This window comes from Rhinopithecus roxellana, chromosome 11 (genome assembly GCF_007565055.1).
Source record: "Rhinopithecus roxellana isolate Shanxi Qingling chromosome 11, ASM756505v1, whole genome shotgun sequence".
Taxonomy (NCBI): domain Eukaryota; kingdom Metazoa; phylum Chordata; class Mammalia; order Primates; family Cercopithecidae; genus Rhinopithecus; species Rhinopithecus roxellana.
This window is the reverse complement of record NC_044559.1, coordinates 104,551,777-104,571,831: the sequence shown is the minus strand read 5'-3', so window position 1 is coordinate 104,571,831 and position 20,055 is coordinate 104,551,777. Positions and strand designations below refer to the sequence as shown.

Genomic DNA, 20,055 nt, shown 5'->3' with positions numbered 1-20,055 from the left:
GGTGTGAACCCAGGAGGTGGAGCTTGCAGTGAGTGGAGATCGTGCCACTGCACTCCAGCCTGGGTGACAGAGAGAGACTCCATCTCAAAAAAAATAATAATAATAAAAAATAAAAAAATAAAAAAATTTAGTATGTGCCTACTCAAGGCTTAGCAATTCCACTCCTTAGTATCTTACGCTAAGAAATTTCTGCAGATGTGCACAAGGAATCACAAAGAAGCTCGCTGCAGCATTGTTTATATTAATAAAAGATTGACAACAACAAAAATGGCCACTGTTGAAATAAACTAATGCTACAAAAATATCCCCAACATATGTTGATGAGTGTAAAACGTACGTTGAAGAACAATAAGTGATAAGAAACTATGTAAAATAAAACAGAAAGCTTAAAACATGAGTATACATTTCTATAGACAGTACTATAGTCAGAATGTTTGGGTCCCCTGAAATTTATATGTTAAAACGTAATCACCAACGTGATGGCATTAGAAAGTGCGGCCTTTGGGAAGTTAGTAGGTCCTGAAAGTTTCACATTCATGGAAGAGGTTTAGTGCCCTTATAAAAGAGGCTTCAGGGAGCTTGTTCACCTCTTCCGCCATGGGAGAATAAAGCAAGAAGTTGTCTACAACGAATGGACCCTCACCAGACTCCATCTGCTGGAACCTTGATCTTGGACTTCTCAGACTCCAGACTACGAGCAATACATCTTTGTTTGTTTTATAAATTACCCAGTCTAAGGTATTGTACTATAGCAGCCTGAATCGACTAAGACAGACATATATGTAAATATGTAAACGTATAGGAAACGGTCAGAAAGGGTACTTACCAAATTGATTATAGTGATTACTTTCCGTAAGTGAACTAGGATGGGTTTTGGTGTGATCACAGGGACTTAGCTTTATCTGTAACCTTTGCTTTTTTTTTTTTTTTTTGAAATATAGTCATAGAATGAAGCATTCATATTTTGTAGCGTTAATAAAAAACTTTATTAAAAGTTTTGATGAGTATCATGCATAATTTGATCAAGGGTTGCTCTTGGCAAGGTCAGTACTTAAATAAGTACTGTCCTGCTTCTTAAGTCTTCACTCAAACAAATAAAGGACAAAAGAGACTGATTTGTTTTTTCTAAGACCACCAGAGCCAGCACAAAAGAACCAGCGAGTAGGCAAGTGTAGGAGCAAAACTGCAAATTTATTTTGGTCACCTAAGGTGTGGGGGAGAGGTCTGTCGGCCTCCGGCAAAGAAGGCTGACAGAGTCGCCCCGTAGAGCTCTCAGACGGAGTTCCTGCAGTCCCCACATCCCGACTGGAGTGGGGCTGGGAAGTCCGCGCATGGCGTCCATCCCGAGCGGCTTTTCTAGGAGTGGGAGGGCAATAGGCGGCCGGGGCCTGTCCGGGGGCGTTCCGCAGGTGCGACCAGGTAAATCTTGGTCGCTTCGGATTGAGGTCACCTGGCGCATGCCCGGTTGGTCTGCACCTTCCCGGGTGCCTGCTGCATTTTCGCGCGCAGGGGAAAAGTTGGTGAAGAAGAACCCGGAAGTGCACCATCTTGCCTCCGTTCCTCCAAACAGAGACAATGTTGATAACTTGTGCTTCATTGTTGCTGCTTACCATCCCAGATATTTAACATTTTTAGGTCCTGGGGGTGAGTTTTGGTAGCGCAGAAGAAAGGCTCTTAGCCAATATAATTGAAACTATAAGTGGGTCAGTTACTAAAAATAAGGATAATAATATGGAACAAAGAAACACTGAAAATGTTACATATTCATATGGTTTGGCTGTGTCCTCAACCAAATCTCATCTTGAATTGTAATTCCCACAATTCCCACATGTCGTGGGTGGAACCCAATGGGAGGTGATTGAATTAGGAGGGCAAGTCTTTCCCGAGCTGTTCCTGTGACAGTGAATGAGTCTCACGAGATCTGATGGTTATAAAAACGGGAATCTTCCTGCACAAGCTCTCTCTTTGCCTGATGCCATCCACGGAAGACATGACTTTCTCCCCTTTGCCTTCCATCATGATTGTGAGGCCTCTGTAGCCACGTGGAACTGTGAGTCCAAGAAACCTCTTTCTTTTGTAAATTGCCCAGTCTCATGTACGTCTTTATCAGCAGCGTGAAAACGGATGAACACATACATATACTTTAAGACAATTTGAACTTGACATGTAAAAATATATATTCATTTGCCAAGTTTTTGATGCAAGATTGAGGCCTTTTAGTCCAATTATAGGGCCTCTACTTAGAGTTCCTTTTTCTCTTGCTCACAAAACCCGTTCCTGTAAAGCAGCATGCTTTATCTCCAGTTTTGCTCTCTTTAAACTAGAATAAAGCTGACGACAAGCACAAAGCAACTAGAGTGCAGACTCCTCATAGATTTCTAGAATTTCCTAGCCAATAATTTTTAGTTGGCTAACCCTTACCTAATTTGATTCGTTTTTGCAACTCACATTTATCTAGCTTTCCAAAACACTCAACCTAGGTTTATAGAAACAACCCTCTTCTGATATTTGTTTTCAACACTTTATTTACCTCAAAATTAAATCTCATAATTATATGACTATGACTGTTATCACAAGGTATTAAGTAACTCCGAGTAAGCAAGTAAGTCAACAGTTGGGAGGAGAAGAGGCCAGGTATCACCTTCAGCATTTTGGGAGCCCAGGCCATTGTTCTGTTTGTCTTACAGGGCACCAGATATGTTTCTGGAGTCGATCAAACAGGTTGGTTGGGAAAGCTTCTACAGTGTTTCATGGCATTACAGCCAGCCCCAGGAATGCCCATATTCACCTATAGAATCACTCCTTCTTGAAAGATTTCTGAAAAAGATGTATGTAAGCCAGTTCTCTCAGGGCCTTGGACTAACCAATTTCTCCCGATTTCTTACTTGTTCTCAAGAATAACTAAAGAGTGTGTTGGGAATGCAATATCTTGAGATAAGGGGGAGCTGGCTGGAACAGCCTGGGCTCTGTTCCAGCCTCTCCTAGAAAAAGGATGTCCTTAAATGGTTTAGCTTAATGAGTGCTGTAACCACAGGGTATAAAACTCAGGGCAGGATACTTTTTCGGGTCCCTCAGCTGCGACGCAATTGGGGCATACACAGATGAAACTCCATCTGCTGTGGGCAATTTTCCTGAGACTTAGGGAGGCACTGGCTCATCATGAATTCCAGGTTTCTGTTGTCCCTTGCTGCCTAAGTAATAACTCTGCTTCATGTAACTTGCGTGTGTGAGTGTTCTGTCTCAGCAGACTTGAGCAAGTAACCAGCGCATAGTGAGCCTGATGTGCAATATACATAAGAAAGAGTAACGTAACTTCTTCCTAGCGGCTTGGCTCACTGGTAAAGGAGAGTTGACATAAGAACCACACTTGGGAATTTTCCCACTGTCGTGCAAACTTCACAGCACACGAGCCCAGTTCAGGGATCATCACACATTCAGGCACAGGTGAGAAAGGAGAGGGCTGCAGGGCCTCCAAGTGGGCCTTGACTCCATTTACTCACTTGGACTTGTGGAAGAGAATCAATGGGGAAAATGTCAGAAGCTTAATTGCTTACAGAATAAGCTCACCAATGCAATTGCCTAAAAGGCAGAAGTGGAACAATGAGAAAAATAGTTTTTGTAATACTTGTTTTTGTTATTTATTTATTTACTTTTGAGACAGGATCTTGCTCTGTCATCCAGGCTGAAGTGCAGTGGTGTGATGGTGTGATCACAGCTTACTGTAGCCTCAACCTCCTGGGCTCAAGCGATCCTCCCTCCTCGGCCTTCCAAGTAGTTGGACAGCAGGCGGACACTGCCACATCTGGCTAATTTGTTTCTTTGTTTGTATTTTTAGTAGAGATGAGGTTTCGCCATGTTGCCCAGGCTGGAACTCCTGGGCTCAAGAGATTCTCCTGCCTTAGCCTCCCACATTGTTGGGATTACAGGTTATTTATTTATAGTAATATAGTGAACCCCCATGAACTGCCTGCCCATACTCAAGCCTGGAGTAATATCTGTGACTTTTGTTTCCCTGTATGCCCCTCCTCTCCCTACTCCTCTTGTCTCCCCATCAAGGGCAGCCAGCATTCGAGTCGTGCATTTTTATCGTTCTCTTACTTATTTTTGTTTTAAACACATGTATGCAAACAATTTACTTAATCAAGGTAAAAAATAAAATAAAATAAACCTTTTTACTATTTGCCCAGTTGTGCCTGCCCTGGTAGTCTAAGAAAAGGATAATATAAAAGATTCAGTAGAAGCCTATAAATAATCACATTATCTAAGAGAAACACCAATTATTTTTGAGGGAGTAAGATATAACCAGTGTTTCACAGAGAAATTAGAAATAGCTAACTTAGTTTCCTTTTGATCTAAAAAATCAGCGATCTTCCTTTTCCATTTATCTTTTTTTTTTTTTTTTTTTTTTTTTTTTGGTCACACCAAGGGTTTGAACCTACTTGTTGAATTGCACTGTAGGATGGGCCAAGAATGTGGCCATGGCTGTATTTCAATAATTGGTTTGCCTTGGAAGCAGAGTGAACATTTTCCTGTTAGGGGATGTGGTATAATTACCATTTACATGATAGAAGGGGAAGTCACAAAAAGTTGATTGCTCTACAGGATCCCAATAAGCTTAGGAAAGTTGTTTCAATACAAACGTGACTGTATTTCAGTTATCTGAGGTTGCTTCTTCTTATACTACCTGCTTTCTACATCATCCTCACTTTTCTTAGAGGGACAATGATCCCACTCTCTCCATTTCTTCTCTCAGATGCTTATTCTATAGTCTGTCCTGAGACCAGGGTTAAGATCTTTGCAGTCTTCCTGGTGTCCTGTAAGACAGCCAGTGTTATTTTAAGTTTGGAATGAGAGAAAAGATGAGGAAGTTTCTGTGACCAGCAGTGTGTTCCTGAAGCCTCAGCCTCAGTACCTGGCAAGGTGGAAATTGATTTACCCTGCTCCGTATTAGCAGGTCTGCAGGAATCTATTTGCCATATGAAAACTATAAGGAAGACCAAGGCCATTCAGATTTCTGAAGTCTGGCTGTAGCTGCACACATAGCAGAATTCCCTGGCTCAGATCAGAATTGACAGGTTAAAGAGATGCCCAATAAGATTGACTCAGCAGGGACTGATGAAGATAAATTGAGAAAACTCAGTCTGAATAATACCTCTGTAAGGAAGATGTCAGCTTACCTTTCAAGGAAAATCGTGCAAAGGAATATCTCATCTACTTATGAACTATTCACACATGCAGTTGGTTGATTTGTATGCTACGTAGTATCCTGGTACAAAAGGTGGGATTGATAAATAAGACATGTTCTCCATTCAAAAGAAATCTACAATCTCAGCTGGGCATGGTGGCTCACACCTCTAATCCTAGCACTTTGGAAGGCAGAGGTGGGAGGCTCTCTTGAGCCCAGGAGTTTGAGACTAGCCTGGGCCACAGGGCAAGATCCCATCTCTACAAAAACATTTTAAAAATTGTCCTGGCATGGTGGCTCACACCTGTAATCCTGGCACTTTGGGAGGCCGAGGCAGGCAGATCACTTGAGGTCAGGAATTCAAAACCAGCCTGGCCAGCATGTTGAAACCTGGTCTCTACTAAAAATACAAAAAAATTAGCTGGGTGTGGTGGTGGACACCTGTAATCCCAGCTACTTGAGAGGCTGAGGCAGGAGAATCACTTGAACCGGGAGGTAGATGTTGCAGTGAGCTAAGCTAAGGTTGAGCCACTGCACTCCAGCCTGAAAGAAAGAAAGAGAGAGAGAGAGAGAGAGGGAGGGAGGGAGGGAAGGAAAGAAAGAGAGAGAGAAAGAGAAAGAGAGAGAAAGAGAAGAAAGAAAGAAAGAAAAAGAGAGAGAGAAAGAAAGAGAGAGAGAGAGAAAGAAAGAAAGAAGCCAGCATGGTGGGGCAAATCTGTAGTCCCAGCTACTTGGGGGGCTGAGGCAGAAGGATTGCTTGAGGTTAAGGACTGATTGAGTTTAAGGATGCAGTAAGCTATAATCACAGCACTTCACTCCAGCCTGAGAGACAAAGCGAGACCCTGTCCCCTCCTCCCTCCCAAAAAAACCCAACCAAACAACAAAAGAGAAACCTACGATCTCAGTCTAGAAGGGCAGAATAAGACTGCCGAGAGAGTGATTCAGGCTGAAAGGATATATATCGTAAGAGATACAGACATAGGGCTGAGAAAGTTTTGAGAAGAAATAAATGTTCATTCACTGCACCTACTACATGCCGGGCATTGGACTGACACATTCAGTTTCAGATCTCAACCCTTGTTCAGCTCTAATGGCATCCTTCAGGAATCTTATCACCATTACAAATTACATTACTATTACAAAGTAAACAGAATGAGACAAGATAAGCCCTTCTCATTAGTTCTGTCTCATGACTAGGCCCTTATGTGATTTTCCAGGAGACTGAATTTGAACTTTGGAATATATTACAAAAAAATCCCCATAAACTTTTGTTCTTAGGGTCTTTTATGCTTTATTGCCTAAGACTTTTACATGTGTATGTAATGAAAAAAGGAAATAATCTTTAAAACAGGTCAGAAATGAGGGAATAACTGTATGTAAACAGAAGAACCCTTAGCTGAAACGTATTTTTCATTGGCATTAGCGGCATGCTTTGCTGTTATGAACTTAGACGAGTTCAAGCCATGACAGTGACTTATCATGACTGATCTGAAATTTTCCAGTGTGATCTAAAGGGGTCAGTGATATAATTGAAATCTTTAAGTCTAACTAAAAGAACTGAATAATCGTTAAATGAATGACAGCAGAGTTTCTAGAAGTGTTCTCAACTTTGGCTGCTTAAAAAAATCCAGGTGCCTACTGGGTGTGGTGGCTCATGCCTGTAATCCCAGCACTTTGGGAGGTCGAGGCGGGTGGATCACTTGAGGTCAGAAGCTCGAGACCAACCTGGCCAACGTGGTGAAACCCCATGTCTCCTAAAATTACAAAAATTAGCTGGGCATGGTGGTGCACGTCTGTAATTCCAGTTACTCAGGAGGCTGAGGCAGGAGAATTGCTGGAACCCAGGAGGAGGAGGTTGCATGTAGTGAGCTGAGATCACACCACTGCACTCCATCCTGGGTGACAGAGTGAGACTCTGTCTCAATTAAAAAAAAAAAATCCAGATGCCACACCGCCAACCAATTAGATCAAAGTCTGTCACAGTGGGATCCTGCTTCCACATTTTTTAAAGCTCCAGATAATTCCGACATGCAATCAGTATTCAGGAACACCTCTAGACTGGTGATATTTAAGCTCAAATTGGATACAGATTCTGATTCAGGTGGTGGGAGCTGGGGTGGGGCCTGAGATTCTGCATTTGTGACAAACTCCAACGAGATGCTAGTGCTGTTCGTTTGTGCAGCAAGAGTCTAAGTGAAATGATACTCAGAGTGAGGTATAGACCCCTGAGTCAGAATCACTGGGGAGATAGAGGGGAGTGCTTAATAAAATGCAGATATCTGGGCTCCACCCCAGACCCAATCGTAGTCTCTAGTGGAGGGTTAAGACTAATCAGCTGTGGATCTTAAAAAAATGTTCATGTCCAAACCCCATTCTCCCTCCACCCAGATTGGAATTAGGCTTTAGGTTTAGGCTATGTCCCAGGCACTTTTATTTCATTAAACGGTTCAGGTGGCTCCAATGTAGAGTCAGAGCTAGGGCAGGAGTTCTGTATTAGTCGGTTTTCACACTGCTATTATATAAAGATACTACCTGAGACTGGGTAATTTATAAAGAAAGGAATTTTATTGACTCACAGTTCTGCATGGCTGGGGAGGCCTCAAGAAACTTACGATAGTGGTGGAAGTTGGAGGGAAGCAAGCATCTTCTTCACATGGCGGCAGGAGAGAGAGAGAGCAAAGGGGGAACTGCCAAACATTCCAAACCATCAACTCTCGTGAGAACTCACTCACGATCACAAGAACAGCATGGGGTGAAACTATACCCATGGTCCAATCACCTCCTGACACTTAGGGATTATAATTTAAGGTGAGATTTAGGTGGGGACACAGAGCCAAACCATATCAGGTTCTTGAACTTGTCTGAACATTGGAAGTACCTGGTGAACTTCAGAAACTCCTGGCGCCTGTACGCCACCCCCAGAGACAGGGATTTCATGGATCTGGAATGCAGCTTGGCCTCCGAAATACTTCACAGTTTCCTAGTTAATTCTGATGAACAGACAATCTTGGGAACCACTGGGTGAGGGGACCCGTATTTCAGCACATTATCCAGGTAATTTTTATGCATGTGAAAGCCAGAGAGCCTCTGCTGTGGAGAAAAGTCAAAGTCAACTCTATTAGTACAAAGAGAAACTGCCTGCAAGGACTTCAGTTATAACTCTATGAGCAGTCTTAGAACTATAACTAAATCTTCAGATGCGAGTTTGGTTCCCTGGATGCAGGAGGACTCAGGTAATGCAAGAGACAAACGAGGTGGAAGGGAAAGTATTACACGTGCCATGACTCTTCCAAAGCAATGTACCCCAATATGCTTGTACAGCATAGCTGTTAGGTTGCTAAGAGTTACTGATATGATAGAAGATTCATTCAAAAATTAATTTATTATAAGTAGGTACTTTTATTCTTTTCAATTGTCAGATTAGAGGTAATGGTCTTTAGTGGTTATATGTATTTGTTTAGTAAAGAGCTCTGTTTTTAGAGGCGAAAAATGAGGCCGTAGAAATTGTGGCATACATCAATTTTTTTTTTCTGACAGCTCAGCAGAAGTTGTGCACTTCTTTTGAAAGGATACACCCTTCTTCTTCTTTTTTTTTTTGAGATGAAGTTCACTGTGTCGCCAGGCTGGAGTGCAGTGGCAAGATCTCAGCTCACTGCAACCTCTGCCTCCTGGGTTCAAGCAATTCTCCTGCCTCAGCCTCTCCAGTAGCTGGGACAACAGGCGTGCGCCACCACGCCCAGCTAATTTTTGTATTTTTAGTAGAGATAGGGTTTCACCATGTTGGCCAGGCTGGTCTTGATCTCTTTTTTTTTTTTGAGATGGAGTCTCGCTCTGTCTCCCAGGCTGGAGTGCAGTGGTGCGATCTCGGCTCACTGCAACCTCTGCCTCCTGGGTTCAAGTGATTCTCCTGCCTCAGCCTCCTGAGTAGCTGGGACTACAGGCACATGCCACCACACCCAGCTAATTTTGTGTTTTTAGTAGAGACGGGGTTTCACCACGTTGGCCAGAATGGTCTCAATCTCTTGACCTTGTGATCTGCCTCCCAAAATGCTAGGATTACAGGCGTGAGCCACTGCTCCAACCCGTCTTTGAACCAATTATTCTGGTTGGAGGTTAAAAGGGTCCACCTGAGTTGCATGCCCAGGCTTGTTTCATAGAACCTGAGCCTATCTCCTCAACATCAGACCACAGCTAGGCTACTTTGAGTCCTGCTCTAAAATTTCTCAAACCATAGCTGATGTTTCTCTAGTCACAAAGTGACATGCCATGGCCATCTCCTATGATGTGCAGGGGACTTGCCCTCAGTGAGAGAGAATTAGGCCAACTCAGTGACAGAAGCTAGGTGAACCGTGGGACAGGAGACACATTAGTCCCTGTTCCCGGTTATTTGGTTTTACTTTAAATTTTGTGAGCTGTCTTAGTATTATTTCAGTGAATCACCCATTTTGCTTAAGAGGGTTTGAATTCAGTTTCTGTTACTGGCAAGCCAAAGGAAAATGAACAGTCCAATATGGCACCATTCCCTTAGTGTATTTTTCTATATGTGCAAGGCCTACCCAAGTGAGCTTTGAGTAATGAGCAAATCTCGGTTACTGAAAATAGGAAGCCAGGTCATGGCAGGGCACAGAAAAAATTCTAGTGAGTCAGAGGTGGAAATAGGGTAAGTTAGAATCCAAGGAGAGACTCAAAATATAAGAAAGGAGCAAAACACTGTTACGTGGATACCAATAGTCTGCTGGTTTCCCACAATGCCTACCAAGCCATCGAGTTGTGTAACTTGGGACCAAATTTTTTTTTTAAACAAGTGTCAATTTTGCAGCTTGCCACACACTGTGTTTTGTTGGGCTTTGAAGGCAATAATCACCAGTATTTATACCATACTTTATAATTTACAAAGTGTTTTCAGAATTGTTATTTCATTCCCCAGATGAGAAAATTTGCTCAGAACAAGACCAAGTTTTCCCTGAAGATCTCGACTACAAAGACTTAGAACCAAGACCCGGTTCCAAGGCTTTTCTTCTAAGTCCAAACCTGTGGTCTTTTCCATGCACCATTGTGTCTGCCTCCAAGGAACAGATAGTATCACTGGGGAGGCATTAGCAATTCAACCTACCAGAAAGACTTTTCCAGGAAAGCATTTCTCTAGTTTTATAATGGAAGCCAATAAGAAAAGAGGAATTCCTGCCACTATTATGTGACAGGCCTATGTTGGCAGAAAGAAACACTAGCTGTGATAGAAATCTCTAAATGGGTATTTGACGCAACACATCAATTCAACTGAATTGTGGGAGGTCGATGGGTAGCTTTTCAACAAGAAAGTCCACAAGGCAAGGAATCAGGAATCTGGATCCAAGTCCAACATCATCGTTAACTGCTGCTTCTTAACCTTCCCAGTTTTGCTATCTGTAAAATGAAAGGTTGGACGCAATGATCTCCGAGGACCCTTCCCTCTAAAATTCTCTGCTACTTGCTAGAATGCTCCTAGGAATTACGCTGCACCACGGTTTATAGCTCACTCTAATTACAGGGTTTAGAGTCAGAGAGAACAGTGAATTCTAAATCAGTTCAACGTCTAATTCCTGTTCAGTCACGTCAGGGTAGATTGTTTTTACATACATTAAATTTATGGCACTGCCCTTTTTAGGGGAGGAGGTGAGGAAATTTCATGTAATCTGTTTAGGTGAATAAGGCCAGGAGGCTATAAACAATAATGAGAGTAAGAATCAGCTAGGATACCTTATACTTCTCAAGATATGTTCGCAGTAAATCCATAAGATAGGTGGGCAAGTAGTTTTTGTTTTGTTTTGTTTGCTTTTTTAAAAAAAATACCTCTTGTCAGATGAAGAAAGTGAACACAGACTGGCTTATATGATTTGACCAAAGTCTTTTTACGACAGAGCCAGGATTAAGACCCGGATTTCCTGACTTTGATTCTAGTATTTCTTCCAATAGTCATGAAGAGTATATTTCCTTTGCAGTCATATAACACATTCTCATTAGCAAAATGCTCCTTTCTGATGTCTACGAAAAGGAGTTGGCAAGTATCATTCTTGCTGAGAGATGCTGGGGAGAGATGTATCATTAGGGTGCAAAGGCCACTTTCAAATGTTCTTTCTTGCTTTTGGAATATTTGCAGAGGCAGAAGATATGTGCATCTTAGGCTCTATCATCATGTAAGCTGAAATGAAAAAAGAACTTGGGTTGAATTTATATAGACCTATCATTATTTCCGATTGCATCTGGTCAAAAACAAATGGGCATTTTAGAATGTCGTCATCTGTTCAATGCCTTCATTACAAGGCTTGGTTGTAACTCCTGCTGGCTCTTTCATCTGAGTACATTTCTAATTTTGCTTTTCATGATTCATCCTAAACTTTATTATCATGCTCATGGTAATAATGCAGGTTGACAACACTTTAAATGGTTGGCTTCCCATGACACAAGGCAATTAATTTTTATATTGCATTTTTTAGTATAAAGTATCGAGACAAAGACTTTAAAGATCAAACCAAAAAGATAATGGTTTGGGGGGTACACGATTGGATCCCAACAATATTAGAAAAGTTGAAATGTAGAAATAATGAAAAGAGAGACAGGTTAGGATAAAAGTTGTTAAACATTGGAAAGGAATATTAAGGTTGCCCAGGTATTTCTTTCTAGGAGACTTGAAATGTTTATGAATCTGGGGTTTTTATGACGTTGGAGGTATCATATTCGTGGCTTGTAAAGTCCTTCCCCCCACCTATTCTTTTATTTTTATTTTTTAAAATTTTTTATTATACTTTAAGTTCTAGGGTACATGTGCACAATGTGCAGGTTTGTTACATATGTATACTTGTGCCATGTTGGTGTGCTACACCCATTAACTCGTCATTTACATTAGGTATATTTCTTAATACTATCCCTCCCCCCTCTCCCCTCCCCACAATAGGCCCCGGTGTGTGATGTTCCCCTTCCTGTGTCCAAGTGTTCTCATTGTTCAATTCCCACCTATGAGTGAGAACATTCCCCACCTATTCTTTTAGAAAAAGGATTTTAAAATGGCAAGACCTAGCTTACAGGGATATTCCTAAGAGGGGTTCATAAAAGACAAAGGGTAGGGAAAATAAATCATCCTGGGCAGAGAAAGATTAAAAAAGAGATGTTTGAAGTTCAGTCCAGAAAGAATGGGGTTCTCATTGCCTGGAGCACTGGAGCCATCTTTGTGGTGGAAATTGCAGTGAGCTCAGGTGAGTAGCCAGGTACAGAGGTGGGAGCAGCTGGTGGAATGCAGGGGGCAACTGTATGCAACAGACTGAAAGGCATGTTTACTAACCTCAGAGCTTTCCAAACAGGAAAGGAAGAGGGTCAGGAAATGTGAGTGGGAAGGGAGGTTTCCCATTGAACTCTAGGATTCTGACTTAGAAGAGATTTGTAGTTCAAATGATGAAGTTGGTGCCATTGGGCTGGATCAGGACACCAACGCAGCAGAAACAGTTTTTCTTCCCAACTCCAGCCCCAATCTACTGGCCTTTCAACAGTCCCGGCTCTCCTGCCTTTTAACTTCTAGCACCCTTGAATGTTCCCAGATCACAGACGATCCCATGAGTTCCGCAATTTTATGACAAGGCTTGATTCTAACTCTCTTTAGTTTTCCTGTCCCTTCCACAATCAGCCTTTTTAAAATTTATTTGTTTTAGAGATAGGGTCTTGCTCTGTTGCCCAGGCTGGAGTGCAGTGGCACAATCACAGCTCACTGCAGCCCACAACTTCTGGGCTCAAGTCATCCTCCCACCTCATCCTCACATGTTGCTGGGACTACAGGTGCCTGCCACCACGCCTGGCTAATTTTAAATTTTTTTCGTAAAGATGAGTTCTCACTCTGTTGTCCAGGCTGGTCTTGAACTTTTGGCCTCAAGAAGTCCTCCCTCCTCAGCCTCCCAAAGTGCTGGGATTGCAGGTGTGAGCCACCATGTAATCAGGTATTTTTATTTCAAATGTAAGGTAAGTGTAAGGGAGGGGTATTTGCACTTTTATTTCATGATTAGAGACAGTGGGTAAAAGCTTAATCTCCTGTCCAAGTGACATTCTCAGAGTTCCTTAAATGATGCAACCCTGGGCAATGGCTCCCTCAGCCATGGAGTAAGAAAGGCTCAGTCTTAAAGCTACTGTCCCTGTCTCTTCAAACAGTGCCAAACATGGCACGTGCTTCCTGTTTGAGGACAAAGTTCCACCCACCGATTTACCGAACCTCACACTTTGGGATGTTCTCACTTAGACTTTCCCGGAAATGGACGTGGCTGCTTGTGCTTCACTTTGTCTTTACCCTGCTTATCCGATGTCACCCTGAGATCTTCCTGGCCAGGACCTGACTTCCTCTAAGCCTCCTCATCCTCCCCATCCCAGTGTGGGCTTATTGATAGACCACCTGTGACAACTTCCCCTCCCTGCCTACCTTGGCCCCTGGGGTCCTACCAGCTGGGCTCCACCAGGGCTAGGGCTGCCAACCCCAAAGCCAGGAGCAAAGCTCAGACTGCAGAGAAACCGGTATGCCCTGGCCTGTTCCACTGGAGTTTTTTTTTTCTTCCCAACCTTCAGGTTCAAGGGGTACCTGTGCAGGTTTGTTACATGAGTAGATTGCATGTTGTAGTGGTTTGGCAGATATATAATTTGGTCACCCAGGTGGTAATCAGCATAATAACTGACAGGTAGTTTTTTGATCCTCACCTTTCTCCCATTCTGCACCCTCAAATAGGCCTCAGTGTCTATTGTCCCCTTCTTTATGTCCATGCGTACTCACTGTTTAGCTCCCACTTATAAGTGAAGACACACAGTATTTGGTTTTCTGTTCCTGTGTTAATTTGCTCAGGATTATGGTTTCCAGTATCATCCATGTTGCTGCAAAGGCCATGATCTCATTCTTTATGGCTGCACAGCATTCCATAGTGTATATGTACCACATTTTCTTTCTTTCTTTTTTTTTTTTGAGATGGAATCTTGCTCTGTTGCCCAGGATGGAGTGCAGTGGCGCGATCTCGGCTCACTGCAAGCTCCACCTCCTGGGTTCATGCCATTCTCCTGCTTCAGCCTCCCAAGTAACTGGAATTACAGACGTGCACCACCATGCCCAGCTAATTTTTGTATTTTAGGAGACATGGGGTTTCACTGCACCCGCCACCACTCCTGGCTATTTTCTTTTTGTATTTTTAGTAGAGACAGGGTTTCACTGTGTTAGCCAGGATGGTCTCGATCTCCTGACCTCGTGGTCCTCCCACCTCAGCCTCCCAAAGTGCTGGGATTACAGGCATGAGCCACCGCGCCCAGCCTGTACCACATTTTCTTTATCCAATCCACCATTGATGGGCACCTAGGTAGATTGTGTGTCTTCGCGGTTGTGAATAGAGCTGCAGTGATCATATGTGTGCCTGTGTCTTTATGGTAGAATGATTTATATTCCTGGCAATGGGATTGCTGAGTCAAATGGTAGCTCTGTTTTAAGTTCTTTGAAAAATCTCCATGGCATATGTATACATATGTAACAAACCTGCACGTTGTGCACATGTACCCTAGAACTTAAAGTTTAATAATTAAAAAAATATAATAGTAATAATAAAAAAGTAAAATCTCCTGACTGCTTTCCACAGTCGCTGAACTAATTTACATTCCCACCAGCAGTGTATAAGTGTTTCCTCTCCTCACGGGAGAAGTTTAATGAGCCTCAGCCAATCTGTGAACAAGAGCAAGGGTTTTCAGAAAAGTTTTGGAGCCGTAAGACACTCTCTTCATTTGAAGTCTAATGTAGAGATCTTACTTTGGAAACAAGAAAGTGCTGATCTATACTTAAATGGGGGCCGGGGTCTCACCTGCTTACCACTCTCACAGTCCCTTTCAGGAAGCTACTCCGTGAAACCCCCATGGCTGGGAGAAGTCTTTGACTGGAGGACTCTCAGCCGTTTTACCACATCACACGCTGCCTTTGCCAGTCCCACTCACACCTGTGAATCAGCTGCCAGCACTGCACCTGTGATTTCTAAATTGCCATCTCCTGATCTCTACGTAACCTCCAGTTGCACATTTCCAGTTTCTTACCAGATCTACCCCCATGAAAGTCCATATGTTCCTCGGTGTCTCCAAGACTTCATCTAATTGTTCTGCCTGCCACACCCATCTCTCCTTTAGCGCTACTATTTCTCATTTCCTAAGTTAATTGATAGGATTGCAAGAAAGTTTGGGGTTATCTTGAAATACTTCTCGACTCACAACTCTTGCTTAGGTAACCAGCCACCAATTCCTATGATTCTACCTCTAAAACCTCTCTCAAATCTATAACCTATTCTCTGTCCCCACTGCCGCTGCCTGGGTTGGGGTTTTGCCGTCTTTGGTAGAGATTGTAGCGTCAATATCCAGATCTAGTGCCTGCCCCGAGCCCTTCCTGACTACGCAACAAAGAGGAAGCCTTCTGACCACTGAGACCAAGATCCACCATTGAAGAATGAGGAGGACATTTACAGGACTTCCTTAAGCCAATAACCGTGATCTTGCTGTATTCCAACAGCCTGCAGCGCATTGGAGAATGTTTCTCATGTAAACGTTCATTGAGAGAAATGCAAACACAGCCCATTCACTGATTTGCCCTTTGTGTTGTCTTTTCTAACTCCTTTTCCCTAATGCGTGGGTGGAGTGCTGTCTAACAGCTGTACTAGGGAACAACTAATCCCACGGGCAACCCGCCGCCAGCGTCCATCATTCACAGAAGACAATCTACTGTTTCTCATTGTGCTCCATGATTCACCCACTGCAAGAGAAAACTAACACACAGAGTGATTGTTCCATCTCCCATGGAGAGGGTCCTTATTATGACAGAGAAGTTATTTTCTTTTCTGTGGTTTCTTAAGGGTTCTCTAATTGGGGAACCCCCTGCTGACCCCCAGCTATGGCAGTTTCTATATTGATATCTTTGTTCCACTACTTGCACACTGAAGCCAGGAATGAGTAATTCAAACCAACAGACAGCATAAGATAATGGGGCTTTTATAAACTACTAGTGTTTAAAAGGCAGTGACCCTTTAAGTTCACTGGAGTTCTCTTCCATGAAGAATTTTTCGCACCTGTATATAACAGATGGGGGATGCGTCACAGCCCTGTGTCTGCTCCAGATGGGAGCTGAACTGATCTGCTAGACTTCATGGACTTGAACCTGGACTGCTTTGGAATTCATTCATGTTCTACCCACGCTTGGATAACAGCTCAGAATAAGCACAGAAGCTTTCCATTTTTTTAAAAATAAATATGGGAAAGTATAAAGGATAATGGGAAATAAAATAAAAATATGGGAAAGTAGAAAGGATAATGTAACAAAAACCTATATACCTAGAAATGGTAACACCTAGAAATATTAACTTTCCAAATTTTGTCCTATTTGCTTGCGGTATTTTAACATGAGAAAGTATAAAGGATGATGTAACAAACATCTATATTCCTAGAAATGTTAACACCTAGAAATACTAACTTTTCAAATTTTGTCATATTTGCTTGACATATATATATATATTTTTTTGTGAGCCAAAGATTTATTTATTCATTTCTTGCATTTGAAGTACTCTTCGATAACATCCTTGGCCTGAGACTCCTTTCCATAGTCCTTAACTACTACACAACTGCAACCAACCACTTTACGGGGTTTCCCCTCTCTGTCAGTTTTACAGAGGCCTACCCATTCTCCTAGTTTCTTGTTGTCATCAACCTTAATTAGGTTGATCTGGTGTTCAGCACAAAGGGCCTCCACCAACTTGACATACATAGGCTCATCACAGTTGGATGCAAGCACACAAAGATGGGCTTGGTGCTTGTCTAAGGCTTTGGCAGCTTCGCGAATTCCACGTGCTAGGCCATCGTGGATGAGGGCGGTCTTCAGCACCTCTTGTAAAGCAGTATTAACGTCCATTACACCTCCAGCAGCAATGCCTTCCTCGGCCATGGCGGTGGGTTACGGGTGAAGCGGAATCTTGAACGCACCCAAGCATCCGCCTCCGCGCGACTCCGCGGCACAGGGAAAGAGGCCTCATCACGACATATTTTTTTAAGGCAATAAAGCATTAGAGTTAAAACTAAAATCCTCTTTAGCCTCCAACCCTAGTGTTCCCAGTCCACACCCCAAGGGCCACTATCATCACAGAATGGTGTATAGCTATGCGGTCCATTGAGTTTTTAAATTTTTTTTCTACTGATATGAAGTGTATTTATTGCATTTCTAGTCTATTAGTGTTAATGAAATTTTAATGTGTATACTTATATATTTTTTCAAGACTTAAAATTCATCAGTGTCTATATTCTCTGTAACACGGCAATATAGTTACATTCTGTGCTATTTTCAAACACTCTCTTTATCTGAACACCACGTTGTCACCTACATCTCAGTTCAAGCTTCTTTTAATCACAATATTTCTCCACTTTCTTTTCTTCCTTTCTTTTTTGTCTTCCTCTTTCTGTTACTGCTCTAGGATTTATTAATTATGATAGGATTGCAAGGAAGTTTGCGGTTATCTTGGACTACTTCCCGACTCACAACTCTGTAGGAAGAAATACTAGAATCTTGTTTCTGCTGCATTTGTGTCCTGATCCTTGAAACTTGTTCCCTCTGTTCCTCAAGGACCTAAAACAGAAACACCACTCGACCCAGCCATTACTGGGTATATACCAAAAGGAGTAGAAATTGTTCTATCATAAAGACACATGCATGCATATGTTCATTGAAGCACTATTTACAACAGCAAAGACATGGAATCAACCTAAATGCCCATCAGTGGTAGACTGGATAAAGGATATGTAGTACATATACAACATGGAATACTATGCAGCCATAAAAAATGACAAGATTATGCCCTTTGCAGGAACATGGATGGAGCTGGAGGCCATTATCCTTAGCAAACTAACAGAGGAACAGAAAACTAAATACTGCATGTTCTCACTGACAAATGGGAGCAAAATGATGAGAACACATGGACACAGAGGGAAACAATACACACTGGGGTTTTTTTCAGAGGGTGAAGGGTAGGAGGGAGAGGATGGGGAAAAATAATAACTAATGAGTACGAGGCTTAATACCTGGGTGACGAAACCATCTGTACGGCAAACCCCCATGACACAAGCATACCTATATAACAGACCTGCACAAGGACCCCTGAAATTAAAATAAAAGTTAAATAAAAATTTTTTAAAAAAGAAACTGATTTCTTTATTGTGGACTCAGTCTTCTTCTTGTGGAGGTATATTCTTTAGTTGTTCTTCCAGCAAACATCTGAGAGAATATATTTCCTAGGTCCTGATGTCTCTGAAAATGTTTCTATTTTGCTCTCATTCTTAAAAGATGGTCTGGGAACAGAATTCCAAGTTAATAGTTATTTTGCCTCAACTGTTTTTAAGATAGTACTTAGCTTTCTTCTGGCATTTTTTCGGTTTTGTTTTGTTTTGTTGTTCATGAAAAGTCTGTTAGTGATGTTTCTTTTGTGGGCAATCTAATTTTTCCTCTGATCACTTATGGTGTTTTCAGTTTTAAATTGTGCAAATTTTGCAGTTTTAACATGGTATGTACAGAGATTTTAACTTCATTAATCCTAGTGGGTATTTTAATTCTGATGTATAGCTTTCATTTTTCCTAGAAATTTCTCCAGTTTTAAAAAATTTGAATGTTTTCTCTCCTTTATTCTTTCTGTACTCTCCTACTGAAAGTCTATTCATCAAATCCTCCTGTTTTCCATGTGTTTTAAGTAATTTTAAAAGCAATCTTCACGTTTTTATCTCTCTATGCTATGTTCTGGGTATTTCCTCTGTTCCACATTTTAATTCATTCATTTCTACTTTAGCTGTGTTTAGTTCATGAATTAATGCATTTGTATTCTTTCTCTATAGCAGTGGTTATTTCTTGCTTTTGAATACAATGTACAACTTTTTTTTCTTCTTTGGGACAATTTAGTAATTTTCTAAAATGTGTATGTATTTGGCATAGAAAGCATTTATATACAGTAGAAGCAGAGAAGCTTTAGTGTGTGCTGAACTCACAATCTTGATTGCTTTTTTTTTGAGATGGAGTCTCTTCTGTTGCCCAGGCTGGAGTGTAGTGGCACTATCGCGGCTCACTGCAACATCTGCCTCCCGGGTTCAAGAGATTCTCCTGTCTCAGCCTCCCGAGTAGCTGGGATCACAGGTGTGTACCACCATGCCCAGCTAATTTTTGTATTTTTAGTAGAGACAGGGTTTCACCATGTTGGCCAGGCTAGTCTCAAACTCCTGAAATCAAGTGATCCGCCCGCCTTGGCCTCCCAAAGTGCTGGGATTACAGGTGTGAGCCACTGTGCCCGGCCACAATCTTGATATCTTTTTGACTTAAGAGTAAATGCTATCCTTTCCTGAATTATTGCACCTAGTGTTGCTGCAATAATCATATTTTCCAATAACCATATTAACCAATTTTCATATTCTGACAAAGGAATGTTTCATAAATTGTCAATTTATTTAATTAAAAAGTCTTACAAAAGGCCAATCACATTTAACAACTTTTTGAAAATAATACAATTACATGAACCATAATAATCTCACCAAAGTCCAGAGTGGAAAAGTCAGTAGAAATAAACATTTCTGAATCTATTTTTATGACTCAAGCACTGACAAGGCCAGGAAGATCTTTTCTCGCTCCATAGATCTCTAGATGTGGGAAGTAGAGATGAAATGAATATGTATTAAGTGGACATATTTTATGTGGTTTCTTTACAATCTCAAAAGTAAGCTGTTTCCTTGTGATTTGCTTCTTCAAATCAAAGTAAGCTCTAGTAAAACATTCCAGTCACTTAACATTCCCCCACTGATAGTGATTCTAACGGTGGGTTTTGTTTGTA

At 41.8% G+C, this 20,055-nt stretch overlaps 1 pseudogene across 1 annotated transcript; it reads right to left on the bottom strand.

Annotated features, from left to right (window-relative positions):
* Positions 1 to 16,714: 16,714 nt before the first annotated feature.
* On the bottom strand, positions 16,715 to 17,224 carry LOC104676558 (annotated as a pseudogene). The gene has a single exon (XR_749934.2). The product of XR_749934.2 is annotated as a 40S ribosomal protein S12 pseudogene (transcript).
* Positions 17,225 to 20,055: the final 2,831 nt, after the last annotated feature.